Genomic DNA, 22,947 nt, shown 5'->3' with positions numbered 1-22,947 from the left:
TAACACCCAGGATTTTCCACAAGCACGGATACCCTACATACCTCATTTCAGAAGGTATTTGGTAGATCTTTGGATCTGCAAGCAGATAATGGTCAAGTGGCAAATTTCCTTGCCCATCTTCTCAGAGATCTCTTCTGATGACTTCGAGAATGAGGAAAGATGGTCACAATCTTGATCCGGAACTATTTTTGTCTGCACGGGCACTTTAGGTTGATGTTGCCTGGAGAGTTAGAGCTGAACTAGCAGCTTTCTCATGGGAGGCATTTAGGTATTCTGGATCTGAGACCCTGTGAGATACAGAAGTAATTAATACCAGTTGAACCTTCTGAAATGCAGCATTCTTTCAAACCATAAAAGTCCCTGTGTAATTAACACTGGTGGCAAACAAGGCAGTGACTATTTCTCATCTCCTATTTTTGATTACTCATTTCCCCCCCACCTGGAGATACTTCTTTTGATTTCAATTGTTGATGCTGTATCACAGATATTTTCAGAGTCACAGCAGAGAACCTAGTAAATCCTACCTTTTTCTAGCAGGAAAATTAGCCTTAGGCATAACTGTTTTTGCAACCCTCTACCTGCTGAATATCCAGGATAAAGCAACGGGAATATCAGGAGAAGGCAGAAAATGACCCAGAGATGGCCACAGGGCCCATCTGTCATGACGTTGTATTATAAGCAATTGTCTCAACATTGATCTGCCTCCTCCCACTTCCCTCATTCTGTTCCCGAGTTCCAGAAACATTTCTCTTTCATCCTGAGACTTAGCAGATAGCTTTTCCTCCCAACTCACTGATGAAGGTGACTAAGATGTTCTGACGTGAAAGTGTATTTTGCAGCCCCAAAGTGGAACGTCCTCCCTGTTTTTTCTGCATTATTTACTCCTGTTAAGAGATGCCTTGGAATGGTGTAAACATTTTTGTTCTCATATTTAGATTCATACTTATCATTTAATGAACTAGTGCTCCCTGCTGACGCTTGAACTCACTGAAAGCAATAGGTACAGCGAATGAAGAGAGAAAAATCTCTGTAGGTTGTGGAAAGCTAAAGCACAAGTTCAGAAACTTGGAGTTTCAGGGAGTTTTGCTGACCCAGCTTTCAAAATCCTAGGGGTGATTTAATTCTTTACCTTCTCCTCTCCCTCCAGGCTGCTTTCTGTTTTTCTTTTTCTCCCCATGCTTTAAGCAGGAGACTGGGGCAATCTGGACACACAAACATTTGGTTTATTATTTTCTATCACCATGGTTAAGCCAGTGGGAGGTACCACAGTGCTGCAGTACCCAATGAATTCCCAAGTGAGCAGACCCAGCTCAAGCCCAGTTCTCCTCATGAGCTCATCTTTTATCTGATGCATGAAACTAATGCTGAGATCACCATTCCCTGCCTAGTTGCTGTTTAATTCATTTTCATGTGGCAATTCTATTATAATATCAGTACCATGAAGATTAAGTCCCAGGGCAATCAGGGGTGGTTCCGTCTTTGATAAGGTCTCAGGTTTACTTGCTTAATCTCCAGTGAAGTTCTTGGCTCATCTTATTGTAAAAGCCACAAGAGTGCAATCTTTCTGTTGCTTTTTCTAGAACCCTCTGACCCACACATTCCCCACCCCACCAAGGCTACTTTACTTACACTAATTAACCTTGATTCGTTTTTCTCCTTTAATACATTAAAACTCCTACTCAGATCTGCATCCAATAACATACATTTGGAATCCATCTTGGACTTTGGGGAGAAACACCACTTTTTATAAGAGGGTCCAGCCCTGATGTCTATTGTGGGGCCACACAGCTGCATATCTCTGCGACTCAGAAAGAAAATTCAGGAGTCAGACTACTGAGTTTGTGAGCTTCCCAAAGAAAGGGCCTGTATTCTCCTCGATTTCTCTCCTTTGCTATGTTAGCACTGTGAACCCTTGTTTTTGTTCCCCCAAACGAAAATGGCTTTATTATTTATGTCAGTATAAAAATAATTCATGCTTAGTGTAAAACATTCAAATAAGACAGATTAGTATACTGAAGGAAAAGAGTACCTTGAATTCTACCACTTGGAGATTAATATAGTTCACAATCTTCCAGACCTTTTTCTACATATGGACACAATTTTATGCAACTGGAATGTGCTCTTTTGGCCAGATAATACATTGTTATCATTTCAGCAAGTACAGATATTGAAATAGGTATTTATTTGCATTGGATTGAATTGCAATATGAACAGAAGCTAAAGGCTATTTGTAATTCCTTTACTTTCACTTTATTTTTCAAGGCACTCTTCCCTCTTTCCTCTTCATTCCTCTCCTTCCTCTCTAACCAGGCCTCCCAGCAGCCCCTGGGGGGCAGCTTTGGATGGGGCAGTTGCCAGGGAGAGGAAGAGAAGGAAGGAGGTGCAGGTGGTCAGGCAGCAGGAGACGCATTCCATGCTGTCACTTCCAGGAGAATTGGCCCTCTCTAATCCTGCCAGGTGGGAGTTGAAATGACGTCAATTTCCCTTTTTATACCATCTCCTTATTTTCTATACTCTCTCCATCCTTTGCCTCCTTCCTAGGCAGCAGAAGGGAGGTATTTGCAGAGAGGTATCTGCACAATCATCAAGCTCCTCAGGCCATTCTGATTTAGGGGGTGCACAGCTCCTCTTTGAGACATGCTGCTCTACTCATTGCAGACCAGGTGCAGCTTATGGCTGAATAGGAATCACCTGGGGAGATGGTTAATAATACAAACTCCTGTACCTCATTCCCAGAGATTCTGATTGTGTAAAGCCGGATGTGGCCCAAGACTTTGGGTTTGTTTTATGTTTTTAAAACAAGATCCCTAAATGAGCCTGAGGAGCAACCAGGTTAGCCCATGCTCTACTTCCTGGATACTCAACGTGTGGTTCATGGACCAGCATCAGTATCATCATCATTGACTGTTAGAAATACAGAATCTCAGGCCTCACTCTGGATGTACTGAATCAGAACCTGTATTTTTAGCAAGATCCTTGGATGAGTTGTATTGTACATTATAGTTTGAGAAGCACTGCTCAACTCCAGTTCCGTAGAATGGGAAAATTCTTTGTGGAGTTAAAGTGAAAACACTGACTTACTTGATTCCCACTGAGTGATTGGCCGGTGGGATTTCAAAAAAGAGACCTACAGGGACGCCTGGGTGGCTCAGTTGGTTGGACGACTGCCTTCGGCTCAGGTCATGATCCTGGAGTCCCGAGATCGAGTCCCGCATCGGGCTCCCGGCTCTGCGGGGAGTCCGCTTCTCTCTCTGACCTTCTCTTCGCTCATGCTCTCTCTGTCTCTCTCTCAAATAAATAAATAAAATCTTTAAAAAAAAAAAAAGAGAGACCTACAACTTTCACCAGGGTTTTGCTAAAAGAGATGTAGTAAATAGTACAGATAATTCCAAGTTAAAGGAAACTGTCCAACATTTTGAACCTTGGCTTGTCTTTAATTTTATGGATGAAATCCTCATGAAAGTAGTCAAGATTGCTTGAATATTTTAGGTTAAGGATTAAAATTGGACCATATTCTTCTCTTTAGAGTGATTTGACGTCTTAGCTCTTAAATAACAAAGTGCTTGGCAAAAAATTTAAGTGGTCCTAGGTAATGTTTCTACCAACTTATGCACTGCCAATATCCAGCCAATAACAACTGCATTTCAGGAGAAGAAAAATAGCAATTCAATATCATTTTTATTAGTGAACTCATTCCTTGCACCTGTTCGTGTGGAGACACCATTCAGGGAAAATTTTGACCTTCTATGTTGTTTATGAAAGTCCCTTGACTAGAATTGTGATTCACCTTAATTTGTCCCAGAAAACTCATTCTTAAGCATAAGCATGTTGAGCATTCAGGTTATTGTTTCATAAAGATACTATAAAGAAATACTTTCTTTTCTCCCACTAATAGAAGAGCATGGAATTATCTCTCCATTTAGTTTTGTTGCAGGGTAAAACCCAAGTTTTTCATGATAAGGTGATCTTCAGGGCTCTATACATTCCACTTCCATGGTTTTCTCCTTCAAGGACACTTTTTCAGTTCTTAGAGCTGATAACTTCTCTGTGCCTTCTTGCTTATTTCAAAACTCACTCCCTGTATGATTTCCTAAACCTTTGTAACATTGCATCCATTAGAGAAAGAAACCTATCTCTAGAGCCATAACCCAAAAGGGTTCCCCCCATCTGGGATGGGGTAGGTTGACTACAGCACCAGTATGGTGGCTTTGTAATGCCCTCAACAAATAAGACTCCTATCTTCTTGCTCTGCCATTTGTAATGTATATATCTTGTATTTGGGTTTACAGTATGGCTGCTGTGCCTCCACTAATTGTATTTATCTTTTATGAAGGAAGAATGGAAAAGGGAAAGAGCCGTTTTTTAAAGAAGTCTTCCTTTTTTAGCAAGTTATCTGGGTGGCCCCTCCCAATGATTTCCACTTACAACTCAGAAACCAGCGATGGGTCACATGACCACCCCTAGATGAAATGGAACGTGGGCACACTCCTACCCCTGACATCCACATTGGGATTTTATAACTATGAAAGAAGGGGAAAATGGATATTAAGTGGGCAGTTAGCAAGGCCTACTACTATCACTGAGTTGTAAGTAACTCATAAGATATTTGCATTTTAAAAAGGAACAAAGCCTTAAGTCAAAAAAATAAACCTTGGATAGGAGAATTTCAGGTCTTAGGTACTGTGTACTTAGTCTCTGTGTCTACAGATGAGAAATTCTATTGCCTCTCAGCTCTCGCTATATAGAATACATGCCTGCTCTGTCTGTGTTTAAGTTGGAGCCTGCTTAGATAAGAAACCACACACTCCCAATGTGAAACTTAAATCCACCTGGCTCAGCCCCAGCTGTGCTTGGGAAAGTGATGTTCCTATTCAGAGTCTCTAAAACAGAAAGATCCTCCCAAATCCTTGCTTTTATTTTGGGAAAGTGTTAGAATAGTTATCTTGAATTGTGTTTTCTATGGCCAATTAATTGTTTGTTTTTTTTTTAAAGATTTATTTTATCTATTTATTTGACAGAGATCACAAGTTGGCGAGAGGCAGGCAGAGAGAGAGGAGGAAGCAGGCTCCTCACAGAGGAGAGAGCCCGATGCGGGGCTCGATCCCAGGACTCTGGGATCATGACCTGAGCTGAAGGCAGCAGCTTAATCCACTGAGCCACCCAGGCGCCCCCCAATTAATTGTTTTGATCTGATCGAGATTCTAATGCAATCCATACATACTTCATTTAAAAAAATGACTTGTATTTAATGTAAGGGCTTAATAAAATCAAAATTTTACTAACCTCAGTAATTACTAAGGATGGTCTGCTTTTATTCTCTGGACAAACCCTTGCTCTGGCACTTATGCTTTCTTTAGGGAAGAAGACCCTAGAGGAGAGAAGGTGGATGCCTTCCTGGCCTCATGCTGAGTGTTGAGAGAATGCGAGGCAGACCTCCAAGGTGAGTAGGCTTAGATGCGTGTAGAAAATAGTGATTTCAAATGAAGTAGGGTTGGTAATCTGGTCTTGAGACTGACAGCAAGAGAAAGTAGGGGGGATACCCTGCTTTTAAGGACACAGAAGGAGAAATGTGAAGAACACAGAAGTCTCAGTCCTAGGAAGGGTCAGAGGGAAAGAAGATGCTTTCTGTGACCAAGACAAAGTACCAGGTAGAAAAAGACACTAGAAAAGTCTAAGAAGGAGTGAGGGAGAAATTGCTGGGCCAGAGTTTTAGAAACAAAACCCAGATCAAAGTTCGGCTGCAAACCTTGCTTTCTGTTCCCCAATAGCTTAGAGGGATCTGGGTGGCAGTCATGGCTTTTCCATGAGTTTGTGAGACTCTATGGGGTTGTGTGTCATTATAAGGACACTGAAAATTTAAAGTTTGGGGAAATGTTTCTGTTGCAGTTAGTCTTGCCGCTTAACAAACCATCCCAAATTAGTGGTGTAAATAACAACCACTATTTTATTATGCTCACAGCTTCTGGGGTTCAGGAATTCCAACAAGGCACAGTAGGGATGGCTTGTCTCTGATACATGATGTGTGGGTTCCTCAGCTAGCTTGGGGTAACTTGAGTGGCTGGGGGCTGGAATCATCTGGAAGTTTCTTCCCTTATATATCTGGGGTTTGGGCTAGGGTGACTCAATGACTCAGTTCAGCAGGATTGTTGACCAGAGGACCAACACATGGCTCTCCATGTGGCTTGGGCTTCTCACAATATAATAGCTGAGTCCTGAGAGGATAGTCCCAAGAGGGAGCCTCTGAATGATACAAGTGCTCCCAGAGAGCCAGGGCAAGCTGCATTTATGATCTAGCTTCAGAAATACTAACACAGCATCATTTTCATCTTTCTCCTGTGGTCAAAGCAGTTATAAGTCTGCCTTGATTCAAGGCAAGGAGTTTTAGAGCAGCCCCCTCTTGATGGAAGGAGTGTAAAAGAACTTAAGGCCTTAACAAACAAATGAACACTCACTCCCTGAACTTGCAGTTGAAATCTTGGCTGTACATTTTCTAGCTATGTGACCTTGAGTAAAAGACTAAGCTTCTCTGACCTCTAATATTCTCATCTACCAAACAGTAGGTTTAGGTGAGGGCTAAACTTGATAAGCTTATACTGAAGCATCTAGCACATTGCCTAGAACATGATATGTTCAACATTGCTTGAGTCTAAATCTGAAGAAATCTTGGAGAATACCAAGTCTAAAGTAAGGGTTATTTTCTCAGGCGTAGAATCAGGGATTATATTGTACTTTTAACAAAGACACACCTGTTAAATATCTACTTCATGCCAGATATTTCCCCCTAACCAGGAACGTTCCTTATTCAAGATTTAGACTTGCATCTAAAAATATCAGACATGATATTTTAGATGGTTATGGACACAAATATTTTCTAAGCATCTTCTCCTTCCTCCAACCATAAATACTGCCCAGAAATGAACTTTTGAAGATTTCTTTGTGCATTCTTGAGTTCTTCCTCTCTCTGCACCTTTTGCAGGTATTTTATTTTTTCGATTTTTGCATCTATTAAGCTTCTTGTATCCTTAAAATATGGGATTGATTTAGTTAAAATTTTCTGGAAAAGTTATGAACTCTCTGTGCTCAGGTGATGTCCTCATTTGGAGATGTTTTTCTCTGAGCAAGTAACAGTGGTTTCTGGATACCGTACCATTTTGGTGGGTTGGTACAACAGTTTTTAATTAATAAAAGAGAAGGATGAGTCTTCTGAGGAGGCTCTCAAGAGAGTCAGATATGACAGAAAACACTTCATGGTGTAATATCACACATATCTTGCCCCAAAGAACAGCAACCCTGGGTAATACCTTTACATATATACTGAAGATTACCAGGAGGAAGAGACAGTGTGGATGAAGGAGAATTCTCACAATTCAACAAGTGACATTGCTGATGAAAATGTGGATTGAGAACTGCAAACTTTCTGTCCATGGAATGACTGTATTCTTTTTAGTTATGGGTTCTGTGTGGCATATTGTAGATCACATCCTTCTAGCAAAGTTCATTTTACATAATGAAAAGTGAAAAGTTAGTAATATAATATGTAGAGATAATTTGACCTTGAAATACTACAGCTGTTCTTAAAACCAAATGTAGTTGATGCTTTTGTGTCCCCAAACCCATTCCCTCTGCCTTCCTGTGATTTCAGCAGTAGCAGTCGTGGCCATTTCCTGTGGATGTTGAAGGATTATCTCAAGTTACTGTTAAGTCTTGCTCAGTCCACACATATGGCAACCTGAGAGTATGGCACAGAATGGGGCATGGAAGTTAACATCTCTGGATGTTACTCTGAAACAAAGAGGTACAGGAGTGGACCCATAAATGCTTCTTGTCTAATGGAGGAATAATTCCAAGGCACATTCCATGCTGGTTTCCAGTGGGACTTAGGCAGGGTCAATTCCAGTTGCCTACAGCAGTAATCAGTTCAGTAACATGCCCTTCATTAGCTTCCCTTCTTCTCTGCCTTAACCTCCCTGCTCCTTCATTCCTGATCCCTGGGATCACCTCCCAAGTGAGTCCATATCTTTTTTTTTCAGGTTCTTCTTTGAGGGAGCACCAAATTAAAACACCAAGTGTCCTGGCTGAGTTAAACCTGAAATTCAGATGTCCTCCAGGGAGGAGGTCCCCTCATTCCAACCCTAGTATCTATTGCCTTGCTCTAGTTGTCATGGGAGGTGAGACCCACCTGAGCAAAGAATCAAATTGTGTCCTCAAGGTAGGATGGTCTTACTGCAATGACATCTGATGGACTGGGATAGGGAATAGGGCTTCTGAGAGAAAATTTACCTTAAAAGAAGGAGTCTGGTCTAATTAATTTATTTATTCAGTGGATATTTGTTGAGAGTCTTTTATTTTGTAGGTGCAGTTCTATATGCTAGGGATACATCAATGAATAAAAGGACTAGAACTATTTGCACCCGTAAATTTATACTCTAGTAGGAAAAGATAGACAATAAACAATTAAAATAATAAAAAGTGAATTTTAGATTATTTTAGGAGATCTTAAGGGCTGAGGTAGGATAAGTAAGAGAGATAAACAGTATAAGCAAACAGTGATGGTGTTAACATATGGGTGGGGTGGTAGCTTGGTCTGCTTGGGCTGTCATAACAAAATACCATACACTGGGTGGCTTAAACAATAGATATTTATTTTTTCACAGTTATGGAAGCCAAAAATCCATGATCAAGGTGCTGGAACATTTGGTTTCTAACGAGAACTCTTTTCCTGTTGAATAATGGCTATCTTTTTGCTATGTCCTCATATGACCTTTCCTCTTTGCACATGGGTGCTGAGAGAGAGAGAGAGAGGAGAGAGGACGAGCAAGAGCACATGAGTGAGCTGTGCTCTCTTCCTCTTCTTTTTTTTTTTAAGATTTTATTTATTTATTTGACAGATAGATCACAAGTAGGCAGAGAGGCAGGCAGAGAGGTGGGGTGGGCGGGGAGGGGGTGGGAGGAAGCAGGTTCCCTGCTGAGCAGAGAGCCTGATGTGGGGCTCGATCCCAGGACCCTGAGATCATGACCTGAGCCGAAGGCAGAGGCTTTAACCCACTGAGCCACCCAGGTGCCCCTCTCTTCCTCTTTTTCTAAGGAACACAAGCCCTATCACATTAAAGTCCCACCCTTATGACCTCCTTTAACATTTATTACTTTCTTATAGTCCCTCTCTTCAAATATAGTCACATTGGGGGTTAAGGCTTCAACAGATGAATTTAGGTGGTCATAATTCAGTCCATAACAGGTAGTTTGAGTGTACATCTTTTATAAGGTGACATGTCAGCAAAAATGTGAAGGAAGTGAGCAAGTTATCTATGTGGATAACTGAGGGAAGACAATTCCAGGGGGAAGGAACAACTACTACAAATGTCCTGACAGGACCTGACTGCCCTGACAGGAGCACTGAAGAAATAGTGAGGACGTCAGTGTGAGTGAAGTGGGGATTGTCAAGGGAGTTGTAGGAAATGAGATTAAATAGAAAAAGGTGGGCCAGGTCATGTGTGGCCTTCTAGACCTCTTATGGCATTGTAAGAACATTGCTTTCTACAACAAGAGACATGGAAAATCGGACTCTACAACATTTAAAGTTTGGGTGAGGAGCAGTGAGTTTAGGAATAGATGGCATGGTAGCCCTTACTTGACAATGTCCTGATCCAAGTACCCTTGTGGTCTTTTGTTGAATGAATGAATATCGTCTATTCTAGAAAGAACAGAGGACTGTGATAATTGGCCGAAACAAAAACAGAAACAGTCTTTTGTAGAAGACCAGCCCAGTAAATGCATGGATCTTGTTGCATAAAGAATCAGATAACCCTGGGGCACCTGGGTGGCTCAGTGCCTTTGGCTCAGGTCATGGTCTCAGGGTCCTGGGATCAAGCCCCACGTTGGGCTCTCTGCTCAGCAGGGAGCCTGCTTCCCCCTCTCCCTCTGCCTGCCTCTCTGCCTACTTGTGATCTCTCTCTCTCTCTGTGTCAAATAAATAAATAAAAATCTTTTTTTAAAAAAAGAATCAGATAACCCAGGGGAGAAATAAGAGTGGAGAAACAGACTGCTGTGTTTATAGGAATTGGAATATATGAGAAAAATGGCATCTCAAATTTGTGTGAAAGAATAATTAAATGATGCTAAGATACTTGGTTAACGATGTAGAAAAACTCATTTGGAGCTCTATTTAAATCTAGATAGATTAAATATTTGAATATTTGAAGTAAAAAGTATTGGAGAAACTATAGGTACATATCTTAGGCTAGAAAGGACTTTCTAAGCATTACCTCAGGAGAAACCAGAAGGAAAAAGACAAAAAAAATTTGATCATAAAGAGGTTTAGAAGTTTTCTATAGCAAAAGGACTGTAAAGATATCTGTAAAATTGGAAAAATGTATTTGTAATATCCATGATGGAGAAAAGATTAATATTCTTAGCATTTAAAGAGCTTTTTTATAAATAAATAAGAAAAATAAAAACTAATAAAAATGGATTAAGGTTGTGAATAGTAAACTTACTAATGAAGAGACAGATGAAAATTAAAACATGTGAAAACAAATAAATGCAAATTAAAATAATAATGAGATATCCTTTCTTAGAATAGCAAGGATAAAAAGACTGCAGACACATGGGTCTTGGCTGAGATGTGGGAAAGCAGGCACTTTTTCACATACCGAAGGTTGTTACTGGTAGAACTATCCTGCTGAGAAATTTGGCAATATACGTCATATCCATGTATATATTATTTAGCTCAAAAATTCCACTTCTAATCATTACCCCGAGGCAATGATTCAATATACACATAAAGATGGGTAGACAAGAATGTTATTTTTATACTGTTTATGCTGAATAGAAACAGGGAATAATCTAAATGTCTAGCAATAAAATGACACATAAATTAAGGTGCCTTTAAAATGGGATACTATGCAGCAATTAAGAATATGATAAAGGTGTATATTATATGAAAAGTTTTCTTTATATAATGTGAGTAGAAGATACAACTCACAAATCTCCAATTTGTGGAGTGGGATTGTGGAGCGGATTGCAGTACAATCCCATGTGTTTACGTGTATATACTTGCATTGAAAAAGTGATAAAATGGGAACGATATTCTTCCTGAGTTATGTAACTATGTGTGATTTTAAAAAAAACAAAATATTTATTTCAGAGGGAAGGAGAGAGAGAGAGTACACAGGAGCAGGGGGAGGGGCAAAGGGAGAAGCAGACTCTGCACTGAGCAAGGAGCCCGACATGGAGCTGATCCCAGGACCCAGAGATCATGACATGAGCCGAAGTCAGACACGCTTAACCAACTGATCCACCCAGATGCCCCTTAAAAAGTTTTCTTTTTGTTTATCTGTATTACCTATTTAGTGTACAATGAAGTTGTGTAACTTGAATAATAAAGGAATATTTTCAAAAATTCTAAGTTATATGTTTCAATTACTAAGTTCCTATATATCTAATATTGAAATGCTTGTGGTATTTCTCAAGTTGAGGTTTTTCTCAAGTCCAGCTGATTTGATTTTTAAAATTGACATAAATATTGTGTCAAGAAAGTCTTATGCTTTACATAGACTTAGTATTTCCTCTGGCTGTCAGTTTTACCTCTATCTCATTCTTATGACCAATATATTTATCTCTCTGACATTTGACATTTTAATAATATTGGAAGGAGCAAGAGTAGCAATTAGAACAGAGGTCAGGATTATACTTCCTCAGAGGCTGACTGAAGCTGAAAAAGTCATCTGTGGGAACATGCACTCTTTTTTTGTAATAACTTAATTGAGATGTAATTCACATACCATGCAATTCACCCATTTAAAGCAAATAATTCAAGAGATATTAGTATAGCCAGAGAATTGTACAACTACCACCATAATAAATTTTAGAACATTTTAATCACTTTAAATATAAACCCCATACTCTTAGCAATCAACCTCCATTTCCCCCAATTCTTCCACCTCTATGTCAATACTCTATAGATTTGCCTATTCTGGAAATATCATATGAATGGAACCATACAATATGTGGTCCGTTGTGACTGGCTTCTTTCATTTAGCATAATGTTTTCAAGGCTCATCTATGATGTAGAATGTATGAGGGCTACAGGCACTTTTATTGCTGAATATCATTATTCATTTTATTCACTAGTATATTAATATTAATACTGCTGAATAATATTACACTGAATAGATATCCACATTTTATTTATCTATTCACTGTTTCATGGACATTTGTATTGTTTGTACTTTTGGCTATTATGAATAATGTTGCTATGAAAATTTGTGTATAAGTTCTTGTGCAGAATGTAGGTAGTATTTTGATTACTAACTCAGTCTCTTTTCTTGTTATATGTCTGTTCAGATTTTCTTTCCTGAGTTTTTATAGGAGTTTGTCTATTTTATTTATCTAATTTCTGGGAACATAGGTTTCTGGAAAATATCTGGAGTATAAAGGGGAGGGCAGGAGAATAGTGGAAGATTGTGTAGCAGTCCTGAGATCCTTCTTATAATTCCTGAAGTCTTTAATAAGGTGACTGATTGAGTGTGACCTGATTTTTGGGGGGAATAGGAATAACAACAATAACCAAAAGCAGAAAAAAGGCAACAACAAAATAGGCACCAAAGTAATTTTAATTTGAGCTGAATTAATTAACAGGATTCAAGCAGCTGGTTCTGTTTGCTCAGTTGTTTGACCAAAATTTGTTCTTAACAGTGGCCTATATGAATTGAAGTTGGGATACCAGAAATACCTTGGCATAATATGAAGTAAGGAATTCAAAGGCTTAGAGAAATAAGAATGTTGGAGAGGATTTACCAACTCTGTCCTCTGAGGAGGCCTAGAAAATATTCTGTTCATCATGGCAATAAAAAATAAATTGGTGAAGGTGAAAACAGCATCCTTGAAAAGCACTGTATTACTTTTCTGTAGGTTTTCTATAGGCAGGGGACAAAGACAGGAGATGCAACCATTGAAAAGGAGTGGTTGAGGCAGAGTGATGAGTGATAATAGCACTTTGCTGCTAGATGCCACTGGGTGTGGCTACCAAAATAGGCAACAAACCCAATGCTTGTCAGAATGGCTTAACCCACAGAGATCTTTGGTGGAGGATAATTGATGATGGTGTCTCTGGGACTGAAATAAACAATAGTTCACTAAAATTGTTCCTGATCTATATCATCTAGAATCTTTTTTGCCTGGTGAACAGAGACTGAGTCATAATGTTAGAGAGTATGGGATTCTCTTTCAATTCCTAGCCTTTAAACAATCCACACATCTAGAGCCTCTTTAACACTGTAGTTGGAATCGTCCATTTGAAATTGAGCCTGGGCTCTGATTGGTGGATGACGGTATTTAAGAGAAAACATTCTCTTCATCTAGTGCTGGAAACTCCAGCATAGGAATAGGCAGTAAAAAGGAATTTGTGGACCACGGTTACTGCAGGGTCCTGAAGATATGCCAATCCCACTGGATTATAGGCAGTTTATAAGAGCCTGCCCATGGGGGTGTTGAATCTGCTCTGATGGGTAAAGCTTGCTTCTAAGATAGCTCATGCTTATAATGACCATAGATTAGTACATCTGCAGTTTTCCCTGGTTGTTCTGATTGACCTGACACAATCTGTAAACTAATGGTAGAGACAGTTTTAAGTTAGTTGGTCTTTAGAGACTTATCTGTTACAAGTTTATGATTTTAAGACCCTTTCAATTAGCCCACCTCAACATTTGACACATGGCAGGTGATAAATAACCGCTTGTTAATTTATTATCTCTTTAAGGCAGGACCATGATTTAATCTTCTTAGACAATAAAGAACTTGTCCGAGTTTCAAAGAAATATGTATTTTTTCTTATAACAAAAGGTACACATTCTTATTGTTGAGAATTTGGGAAATAAGAGGACAACTAAAGACGAAAATAATAATGGTTTTAGTACATACTTCCTTTTAGTCTCTGTTACTTGCCTCACCCAAACACAAAACCAGACAGATCACACTGTTTATTTAGGTCTATATCCATGATTTCTGACAACAGGGATCAGGTTCCATGAAATGATAGTTCATTACATGGATATACTTTAATTTCTCAACTATATCATTCTATTGTTTATTAGACATTTGTCCTGATTTTTAAAAAATTATAGATAAACATCTTTAGGTATAAATCTTGTTCAGTTTTAATCTTTTCTGGAGGATAAAACTCTAGAAGGAGAATTACCTGATCAAAGAAAATATATATACAGATTCCAATTTATGCTCCAGTATTATATTTTGCTAACTGTTCCTTCATTAGTAATTAGTGTCTCCCTTTTACTTTTTTTTTTTTAAAGATTTTATTTATTTATCTGACAGAGAGAGATCACAAGCAGGCAGAAAGGCAGGCAGAGAGAGAGAAGGAAGCAGGCTCCCTGCTGAGCAGAGAGCCCGATGCGGGACTCGATCCCAGGATCCTGAGATCATAACCTGAGCCGAAGGCAGCGGCTTAACCCACTGAGCCACCCAGGCGCCCTCCCTTTTACTTTTAATTCTTTGCTAATTTGGTAGATAAAAATGGATACTTGTTTTATCAGTAAACTACTCCAAAGCATAGTAATTTAAACAATGACTTATTATGTCTTTTGATTCTATGGGCCAGCAAACCAAGGCTATGTGTTTCTTCTCCTCATCTTAGATCATTTATGCATCTGCAGTTCTGTGACAGCTCAACTTGGGCTGAAGAGGCTAGGACGGCTTTACTTAAATATGTGGAAGTTATTTCTAGCTGTTGGCTGAATCACCTTTTTTCTTCCCATCATGGTTTCTAGTCCTGAAATACATGTTAGACTGAGCTTCTTCACAGTCTCAGTGCTCCAAATCAATGGCAAGATAGAGAAGCAAGGCCCCATAAAGCCTAAGCTCCAGAACTAGCACTGAATAATTTCTATCAGATTCCTTTGGTCTAAGCAAACCATAAGGCCATCCCAGCTTCAAGGGATAGAGACATAGATTTCATTTCTTCATGAAAAGAGTATCAAAACCACATTGCAAAGGGGCATTTGTGATTCATTGGGGGGCCATTATTATTACTCTCTATCATCATTGTTATTCAATTTGATTATTTTCAATTGTGAACAAGGTTATTTTTCTAGCCATTTGTATTTCTTCCTTTTTAGATTGTCCTTTGGACATTTTTATATCATGCTTAGAGTTATCCTACCAATTTTAAGAACTTATATCTTACACCATATACAAAGATAAACTCGAAATGGATAAAAGACCTCAACATGAGGCAGGAATCCATCAGAATCATAGAGGAGAACATAGGCAGTAATCACTTCAATATCAGCCACAGCAACTTCTTTCAAGATATGTTTCCAAAGGCATAGGAAACAAAAGTGAAAATGAACTTTTGGGACTTCATCAAAATCAAAAGCTTCTGCACAGCAAAGGAAACAGTCAACAAAACAAAGAGGCAACCCATGGAATGGGAGAAGATATTCGCAAACAACAGTACAGACAAAAGGCTGATATCCAGGATCTATAAAGAACTCCTCAAACTCAGCATACACAAAAAAGATAATCATGTCAAAAAAATGGGCAGAAGACATGAACAGACAATTCTCCAATGAAGACATACAAATGGCTAACAGACACATGGAAAAAAGTTCATCATCACTAGCCATCAGGGAGATTCAAATAAAAACCACATTGAGATACCACCTTACTCCAGTTAGAATGGCCAAAATTAACAAGACAGTAAATAATGTGTGTTGAAGAGGATGTGGAGAAAAGGGAACTCTCTTACACTATTGGTGGGAATGCAAGTTGGTACAGCCACTTCGGAGAACAGTGTGGAGATTCCTTAAGAAATTAAAAATAGAGCTTCCCTATGACCCTGCAATTGCACTACTGGGTATTTACCCCAAAGATACAGATGTAGTGAAAAGAAGGGCCATCTGTACCCCAATGTTCATAGCAGCAATGGCCATGGTCTCCAAACTGTGGAAAGAACCAAGATGCCCTTCAACGGACGAATGGATAAGGAAGATGTGGTCCATTTCTACAACGGAGTATTATGCCTCCATCAGAAAGAATGAATACCCAACTTTTGTATCAACATGGACGGGACTGGAAAAGATTATGCTGAGTGAAATAAGTCAAGCAGAGAGAGTCAATTATCATATGGTTTCACTTATTTGTGGAACATAAGAAATAACACAGAGGACATGGGGAGATGGAGAGGAGAAGGGAGTTGGGGGAAATTGGAGGGGGAGATGAACCATGAGAGACTATGAACTCTGAAAAACAATCTGAGGGTTTTGAATGGGTGGAGGTGGGAGGTTGGGGGAGTCTGGTGGTGGGTATTATAGAGGGCACAGATTGCATGGAACACTGGGTGTGGTACATAAACAATGAATCCTTACACTGAAAAGAAATTAAAAAAATAAAAAAATAAAAAAAGAAAGAACTTATATCTTACAGATATTAATTTTAGTGTATCATATTTGTTGCAAATATTTTTCTCAATTTGATTTACTTTTCATGTTGTGTATCCTTTTCTTTGTCATTTTAAAAATTATGTTGAAACTTGGGAAAGCTTTCTTTACTCAAAAATCAAATGCCTATTCTTCTAGCTTTTTTTTTTTAAGATTGTATTTATTTATTTGACAGAGAGATCACAAGTGGGCAGAGAGGCAAGCAGAGAGAGAAAGAAGAGGAAGCAGGCTCCCTGCAGAGCAGAGAGCCCAATGCGGGACTCGATCCCAGGACCCTGAGATCATGACCTGAGCCGAAGGCAGCAGCTTAACCCACTGAGCCACCCAGGTGCCCCAAGAGTTGATATCTTTACAAGATTAAGTCTGCCCAACCAGGAATATGATAGATATTCAAATCTTCTTTTATTTCTTTTAATAAAAGAAGCTTTTATATATAAAGGATCCAAATATTTTTTATAAGTTACTTTTAGGGTGTTTTTAAAGACTGTGTTATTGTGTTTTCATTATATTTCTAGCTGCTTATTACCTAAACTATTGATTTCTTGATAATTACCCTGCATCCAGCCACTTCTTAAAATGTGCTTATCAATTCTAATAGTTTTCCTATTGATTCTCTTGCCTTAACTAGTTGTGCAATCTTAACGTCTGAAAATAATAAGAATTCTTTCTTCTGCCTGCCAATAATTGTATCTCTTTTTTTTTTGTTTAATGTCTTATTGTATTGGCCAGAAATTCTAGAACAATGTCAGATGGGACTTTTCTGGTTTTACAAGCAATAGCAAGGAGGTTTTATAAACAGAAACTCATTCCAATGTTTCAAATTTTATGCTGTAATATGTAATAAGTATGTAATAGGTAATATGTTGTTTTGCCTTTCCCAAGGCCAATCGTGATGTTTATGTCATTTTGCTAACTTTATTTTATTATTCTTTTGAGTATATGGTGAAAAATATTCAGAAGTTTTCTGTGAAAAAACCCTACAGTCATATGAAAAGAATTATTAAATATTTCCTCATTTTTCTCTTCTTTTTCCTTTTACTTCTCTATTTCTTGTTTATTGAAACTTCTCATAGTTGTGATTTTCCCTGGGCCATTTCCAGATTTTCCTATTTGTTTTTAAATTATGGAATGCGGATATAGACTCCAACTTTTAGAAAAAGGTTGAATGTTGTGAGTAATTGGAAGGACGGGTTCACATTTCTTATTAGTTATAATTTTAGTATTTTGCTTTCTAGTGTGCAGTGCTCAGCCTTTTGTTATGGAAATTAGGTCTCTATCTGACATAAAATCTACAAGTGGTTCAACTGATATTTACTTCCCAGTAGTAAACAGCTCATTACCAAAAAGGCCTCCTTAGACCTACCGACCCTCTCTTACCCCACTTCTTTATTACTCTTCACAACAAAACTTCTCAAAATTTAGTTTTTACTCTGTCTCCACTTTTTTAGCTCATATGTTCTCTTTAACCCACTTAAGTCTGGGTTAAATCTTTAATCCCCATCATGCTACTGAACCTGTTCTTATCAAGGACCCCATCACCTCCACACTGTTGAACCCAGTGGTCAATTTTCAGCCCTCATCCTACTCATGCTACCCACTGTTTCAGTGGCACTGAAAACTGTGGTCATTCTTTCCTTCTCAGTTGCTTCAAGTGTGCCACACACTCTTCTAGATTTTGTCCTGCCCACTCTCCCTTGCTAGTCCTTCTCAGTTTCTTTAAGATTTTATTTATTTACTTGAGAGAGAGAGTGTGAGTGAGAGAGAGAGAGAGAATACAAGCAGGGGTGGGGGGTAGGGGCAGAAGAAGAGGAACCAGCAGACTCCCTGCAGAGTAGGAAGCCCTATGCAGCACTCAATCCCAGGACCCTGGGATCATTCAGAATTTTTCATGTACTTACTGGTTATTTTATATTTCCTTTGGAGAAATGTTTATTCAAGTCCTTTGCCCATTTTGAAAATTTGGTTGTTTTTTGGTTATTGAGTTGTAGGAGTTTTTTTCCCCCTGGATATTAATCTTATCAGATACATGATTTGTAAATATTTTTTCCTTTCTGTGGGTTGTCTTTTCACTCTCTTGATAGTGTCCTTCAGTGCACAAAATTTTTTAATTTGATTAAGGCCAATTTTATCTTTTATTGCTTGTACATTTGGTGTCCTATCCAAGAAATCATTGTCAGGTCCAATGCCATAAAGTATCCCCCCTATGTTTTCTTCTAAGTGTTTTATGGTTCTACCTCTTAAGTTTAGGTCCTTGATCAATTTTGAGTTAACTTTTGTTTATGGTATAAGGTAAGCATCCTACTTCATTCTTTTACATGTGGATATTCAGTTTTACCAGCATCTTTTTGATTTTTTAAATATTTTTTATTTAATTTAATATTTAAAAAATATTACAGCATGGATTATTTGATCCACTGTTCCTCTATATCCTTGATATCTAGATGACCTCCCTTAGTGATCTCATTCAGTCTTATGGCTTTAAAAGCATCTGCATACTGGCATTTCTTGGATTATATCCCCAACCTAGATCTCTTCTCTTGAACTCCAGATTCATACATCTCAGTTGTTACACATATTATCCCCTACAAGTCTAGACTCATATACAAATTCTACACTTCTAGTTTGGGCATAGTAATTCTTAATGTGTTCACTTTCTTACATCATACACAAAAAGAAAATCAAAGTGGATTAAAGACCAAAATGTAAGACCTGAAACCATGGTGTTCTTAAAAGAAAACATAGGCAGTAAATTCTTGAACATTGGCTTAGCGGTATTTCTCTGGATATGTTTCTCCCCAGGCAAAGGAGACAAAGGCAAAATAAAACAAAACAAAACAAACAAACAAAAAAAAAAAACCCAACCTGCTAGCACTACATCAAACTAAAAAGCTTTTGCACAACAAAGGAAACCATCAGCAAAACAAAAAGTAGCCTACTGAATGGGAGAATATATTTGTAAATGTTATATCCAATAAGGGGTTAATATCCAATATATATCAAGAACTCATACAACTCAACACTAAAAAAACCCCAAATTATCTGGTTACAAAATTGGCAGATGACCTGAATAGAAATTTTTCCAAAGAAGACATACAGATGGCCAATAGACACATGAAAATATTCTCAACATCCCTCATCACCAGGGAAATTCAAATCTAAACCATAAGGAGATATCACTTCACACCAGTCAGAATGGCTAATATCAAAAAGATCAGAACTAACAAGTGTTGGTGAGGATGTGGAGAAAAGGGAACCATTGTGCACTTTTGGTGGAAATATAAATTGGTGTGGCCATGATGGAAAATAGTATAGAGTGTCCTCAAGAAATTAAAAATGGAAATGACATATGATCCAGCAATTCTACTTCTGAGCATTTATCTAAAGAAACCAAAACACTAATTCAAAAAGACATATGTACCCCTATGTTTATTGCAGCATTATTTACAACAGCAAAGATATAGAAGCAACCTGAGTGTCCTTAATAGACGAATGGATAAAGATGCGATATACATACAATATGGAATATTGCTCAGCTATAAAAAATGAAATCTTGCCATTTTTGACAACAAGGATGGACCTAGAAGATAATACACTAAGTAAGTCAGAGAAAGACATAGACAATATGATTTCACTTATATGTGGAATAAGATAAAACAAAACAAGACAAATGAGCAATAATAAAAACCAAAAGCAGACTCATAGATACAGAGAACAAACTGGTGGTTGCCAGAGGGGAGAGGTATAGAGTGATAGGTGAAATAGATAAAGGGGATTATGAGGTACAAACTTGCAGTTATAAAGTAAATGTCATGGAGATGAAAAGTACAGCAGATGGTATATAGTCAATAAGATTGTAATAACTTTGTATGGTGACAGTTGGTAACTACACTATTATAGTGAGCACTGTCTAATGTATAGAACTGTCAAATCACTATGTTGTACACCTGAAACTAATATGTCAACTATACTTAAATTTTAAAAAGCCTGTTAACATGTCCAAAAATTAACTTATGACTCTACTTATGTGCCAATATGCCTCTGCCCTAGTCTACCATAATTCTCCCAGTAGCTTGTGCCAAAAACTAAGATGCAGTCCTTACTTCCCTCTTTCACATCCCCCATCAGCAAATCCTCTGGGCTCCACTTTCCAAATATAATCTAAATCCAACTATCTCTCACTACTCTGCTGTGATCTCCCTAGTTCAAGACCTCTTATTCTCTTGCCAGGATTCTGCAGGAACCTCATAATGGTATTCCTGCATTCACTCTTACAATCCTATAGCTCACCTTTTACTAATTAGCCAAAATGACTTTTTAAAACTGTAAATCTGATCACATTGTTTCCTTGCTCAAAACTTCAATGGCTTGCTGTCATAATCAGAATAGAAAACAAATTCTTACTGTGGCCCAAGGGCCTTGGTTTCAGTTACTACTGCTGTATAATAAATCACTTCAAAACTAAGTGACATAGGGCGCCTGGGTGGCTCAGTGGGTTGGGCCGCTGCCTTCGGCTCAGGTCATGATCTCAGGGTCCTGGGATCGAGTCCCACATCGGGCTCTCTGCTCAGCAAGAAGCCTGCTTCCCTCTCTCTCTGCCTGCCTCTCCGTCTGCTTGTGATCTCTCTCTGTCAAATAAATTAAAAAAAAAAAAAGAGGCCAGAGGGTCTTTTTAAAAAAAAAAAAAAAACAAAAAAAAAAACAAAAAAAACTAAGTGACATAAAACACAGCTGTTTTATGATACTTTAGAAACTCGGGGCAGGTGTTGACTGTTTGGTTCTCCTGCCTCATGATGGAGTCAATTGAAGTCACTCAGGGGACTCAGCCAGTGGATAGGCTGATCTCCACAGTCTAAGTTTCATTCACATGTCTGGCTCCTTGGTGGGATGAAGGGAAATCTCGGTTTAGCTGGAACTCTTGACTGTGACCTCCCCAGCATGACAATCTCAGGATAGTTGAAGCAAGTATCCAAGAAACCAAGTGAAATCTTCAAGATCATTTTGAGACCCTGTCTTGGAAGGTGTTTAGTGTCACAGTTCTCTATTGGTTGAAGCAGTCCAAAGCCTACTAGATCCAAGAGGAGGTAATTTAGAGCCCACTTCTTGATAAGAGGAATGTCAAAGATTTTGTGGCTATTAAAAAAAACTGCCATTGCCATGCATAGCCTAGCTCCTATGATATTACTCACCTCATCTCCAGCTTCTCTCTGCTTTGTTCACTCTGTTTGAGTCACACTGGAACACTCCAATCTTTCTTGTGCCTTAGAGCCTTTGCTCTTGCAGTTTTCTCTGTCTTGAATGCTTTTCCTTCAGATCCTTGCATACCTTACTCCTTCATTTCATTCAGGTCTCTGGTCAAATGTTCCCTTCTGTTAGAGCCTTCCCTGGCCACTCTGAAATAGTGGTCTGAAATAAATAGTACCCTCCCCTCGAAGATTTCATCTTCTTACCTTCTTATTTTCTTTACAGACACACCCAACCCTGTATCACATTTATTTACTTTTTAAGCTGCCTATCAGTGTCTCACTCATCAGCATATAGGTATTATAAGGACAAGAACTTGGAGTGATGTGTTCAATTGTGTCTCTAGCACCTTGAATAGAAACCAACATATAAAGCTGCTCCATCATTCCTGTTAAATGAGTGATTGAATTCACTTCCATGTTTTCCATTCCCATTTATAATCCTTCTCTTTCATTTCACTCTGAAGAGAAAATGCATTTCTAGTCTCTTGTCTTTGGGGGTAATTTTCTACCAATGGTGACTCTATCAACTGGCAGTCATTTGATTTTGAAAGACTTTTGATGCAATCATTAAACTTTTGGACAAATACTAGATTTGAGGATTCATTTCTCTGGTCTTTGATTTTTTTTTTTTGGGCACTCTGTGTGTGTGTGTATGTGTGTGTGTGTGTGTGCCTATTTATTAAGCCCAGGCTAGATAATAGCTTCTTGTTTTCTATGTGCCAAAGTAAAAACCTGAAAATGACTCTTAAATTTTTCACTAGAAATATATTTACAAAAATGAAACCTTACAGAAATTGCTTATATAAGACTATGTTAGTTTTAGCTAAGTTGCCTTAGGCCCTGTTATAGCAAATGCTTTTTCTTACCTGAAGAATACTAGGAAAGAATGTGTACATTTATATCCTACTTCATTCCAGAAAAGGATTTGAAGCAGACTATATTCATAATTGGAGAAAATTAGTAAATTGTGGCAAGGCAAAAATAAGGTTCCAAAAAATGAAGTAAATATTCCCTCACCCCCATAGAAATATGCCAGTTGTTACATTAAAATGTGAAAAAAGAGAAGTTTGCAATAGGAATCTTTTTTTTAATTGCAAAAGTTACATTTGGGTGTTTTTTTTTTTTTTTCATTTGGGTGTTTTAATCATGGAGAAAGACAATGATAGAAATATATCTATTTATGCTCTTATACATTAAGCCATGATTGTAGTAGACTGATTTAAAAAAATGCTTGAGAAATATTGGGCCTTTCA

The 22,947-nt window shown here is 38.3% G+C and overlaps 1 long non-coding RNA gene across 1 annotated transcript in view; it reads right to left on the bottom strand.

Annotated features, from left to right (window-relative positions):
* Nucleotides 1–22,947, bottom strand: part of LOC125092320 (uncharacterized) — a 351,199-nt gene that overhangs the window by 44,493 nt on the left and 283,759 nt on the right. Inside the window, exon 5 of the long non-coding RNA XR_007124874.1 lies at nucleotides 42–287. This is a non-coding gene — a long non-coding RNA (uncharacterized LOC125092320). The remainder of the gene's footprint in view (nucleotides 1–41; nucleotides 288–22,947) is intronic.

Source organism: Lutra lutra, chromosome X (assembly GCF_902655055.1).
Source record: "Lutra lutra chromosome X, mLutLut1.2, whole genome shotgun sequence".
NCBI classification, from domain to species: Eukaryota; Metazoa; Chordata; class Mammalia; order Carnivora; family Mustelidae; genus Lutra; species Lutra lutra.
This window is presented reverse-complemented; position numbering and strand designations above follow the sequence as displayed.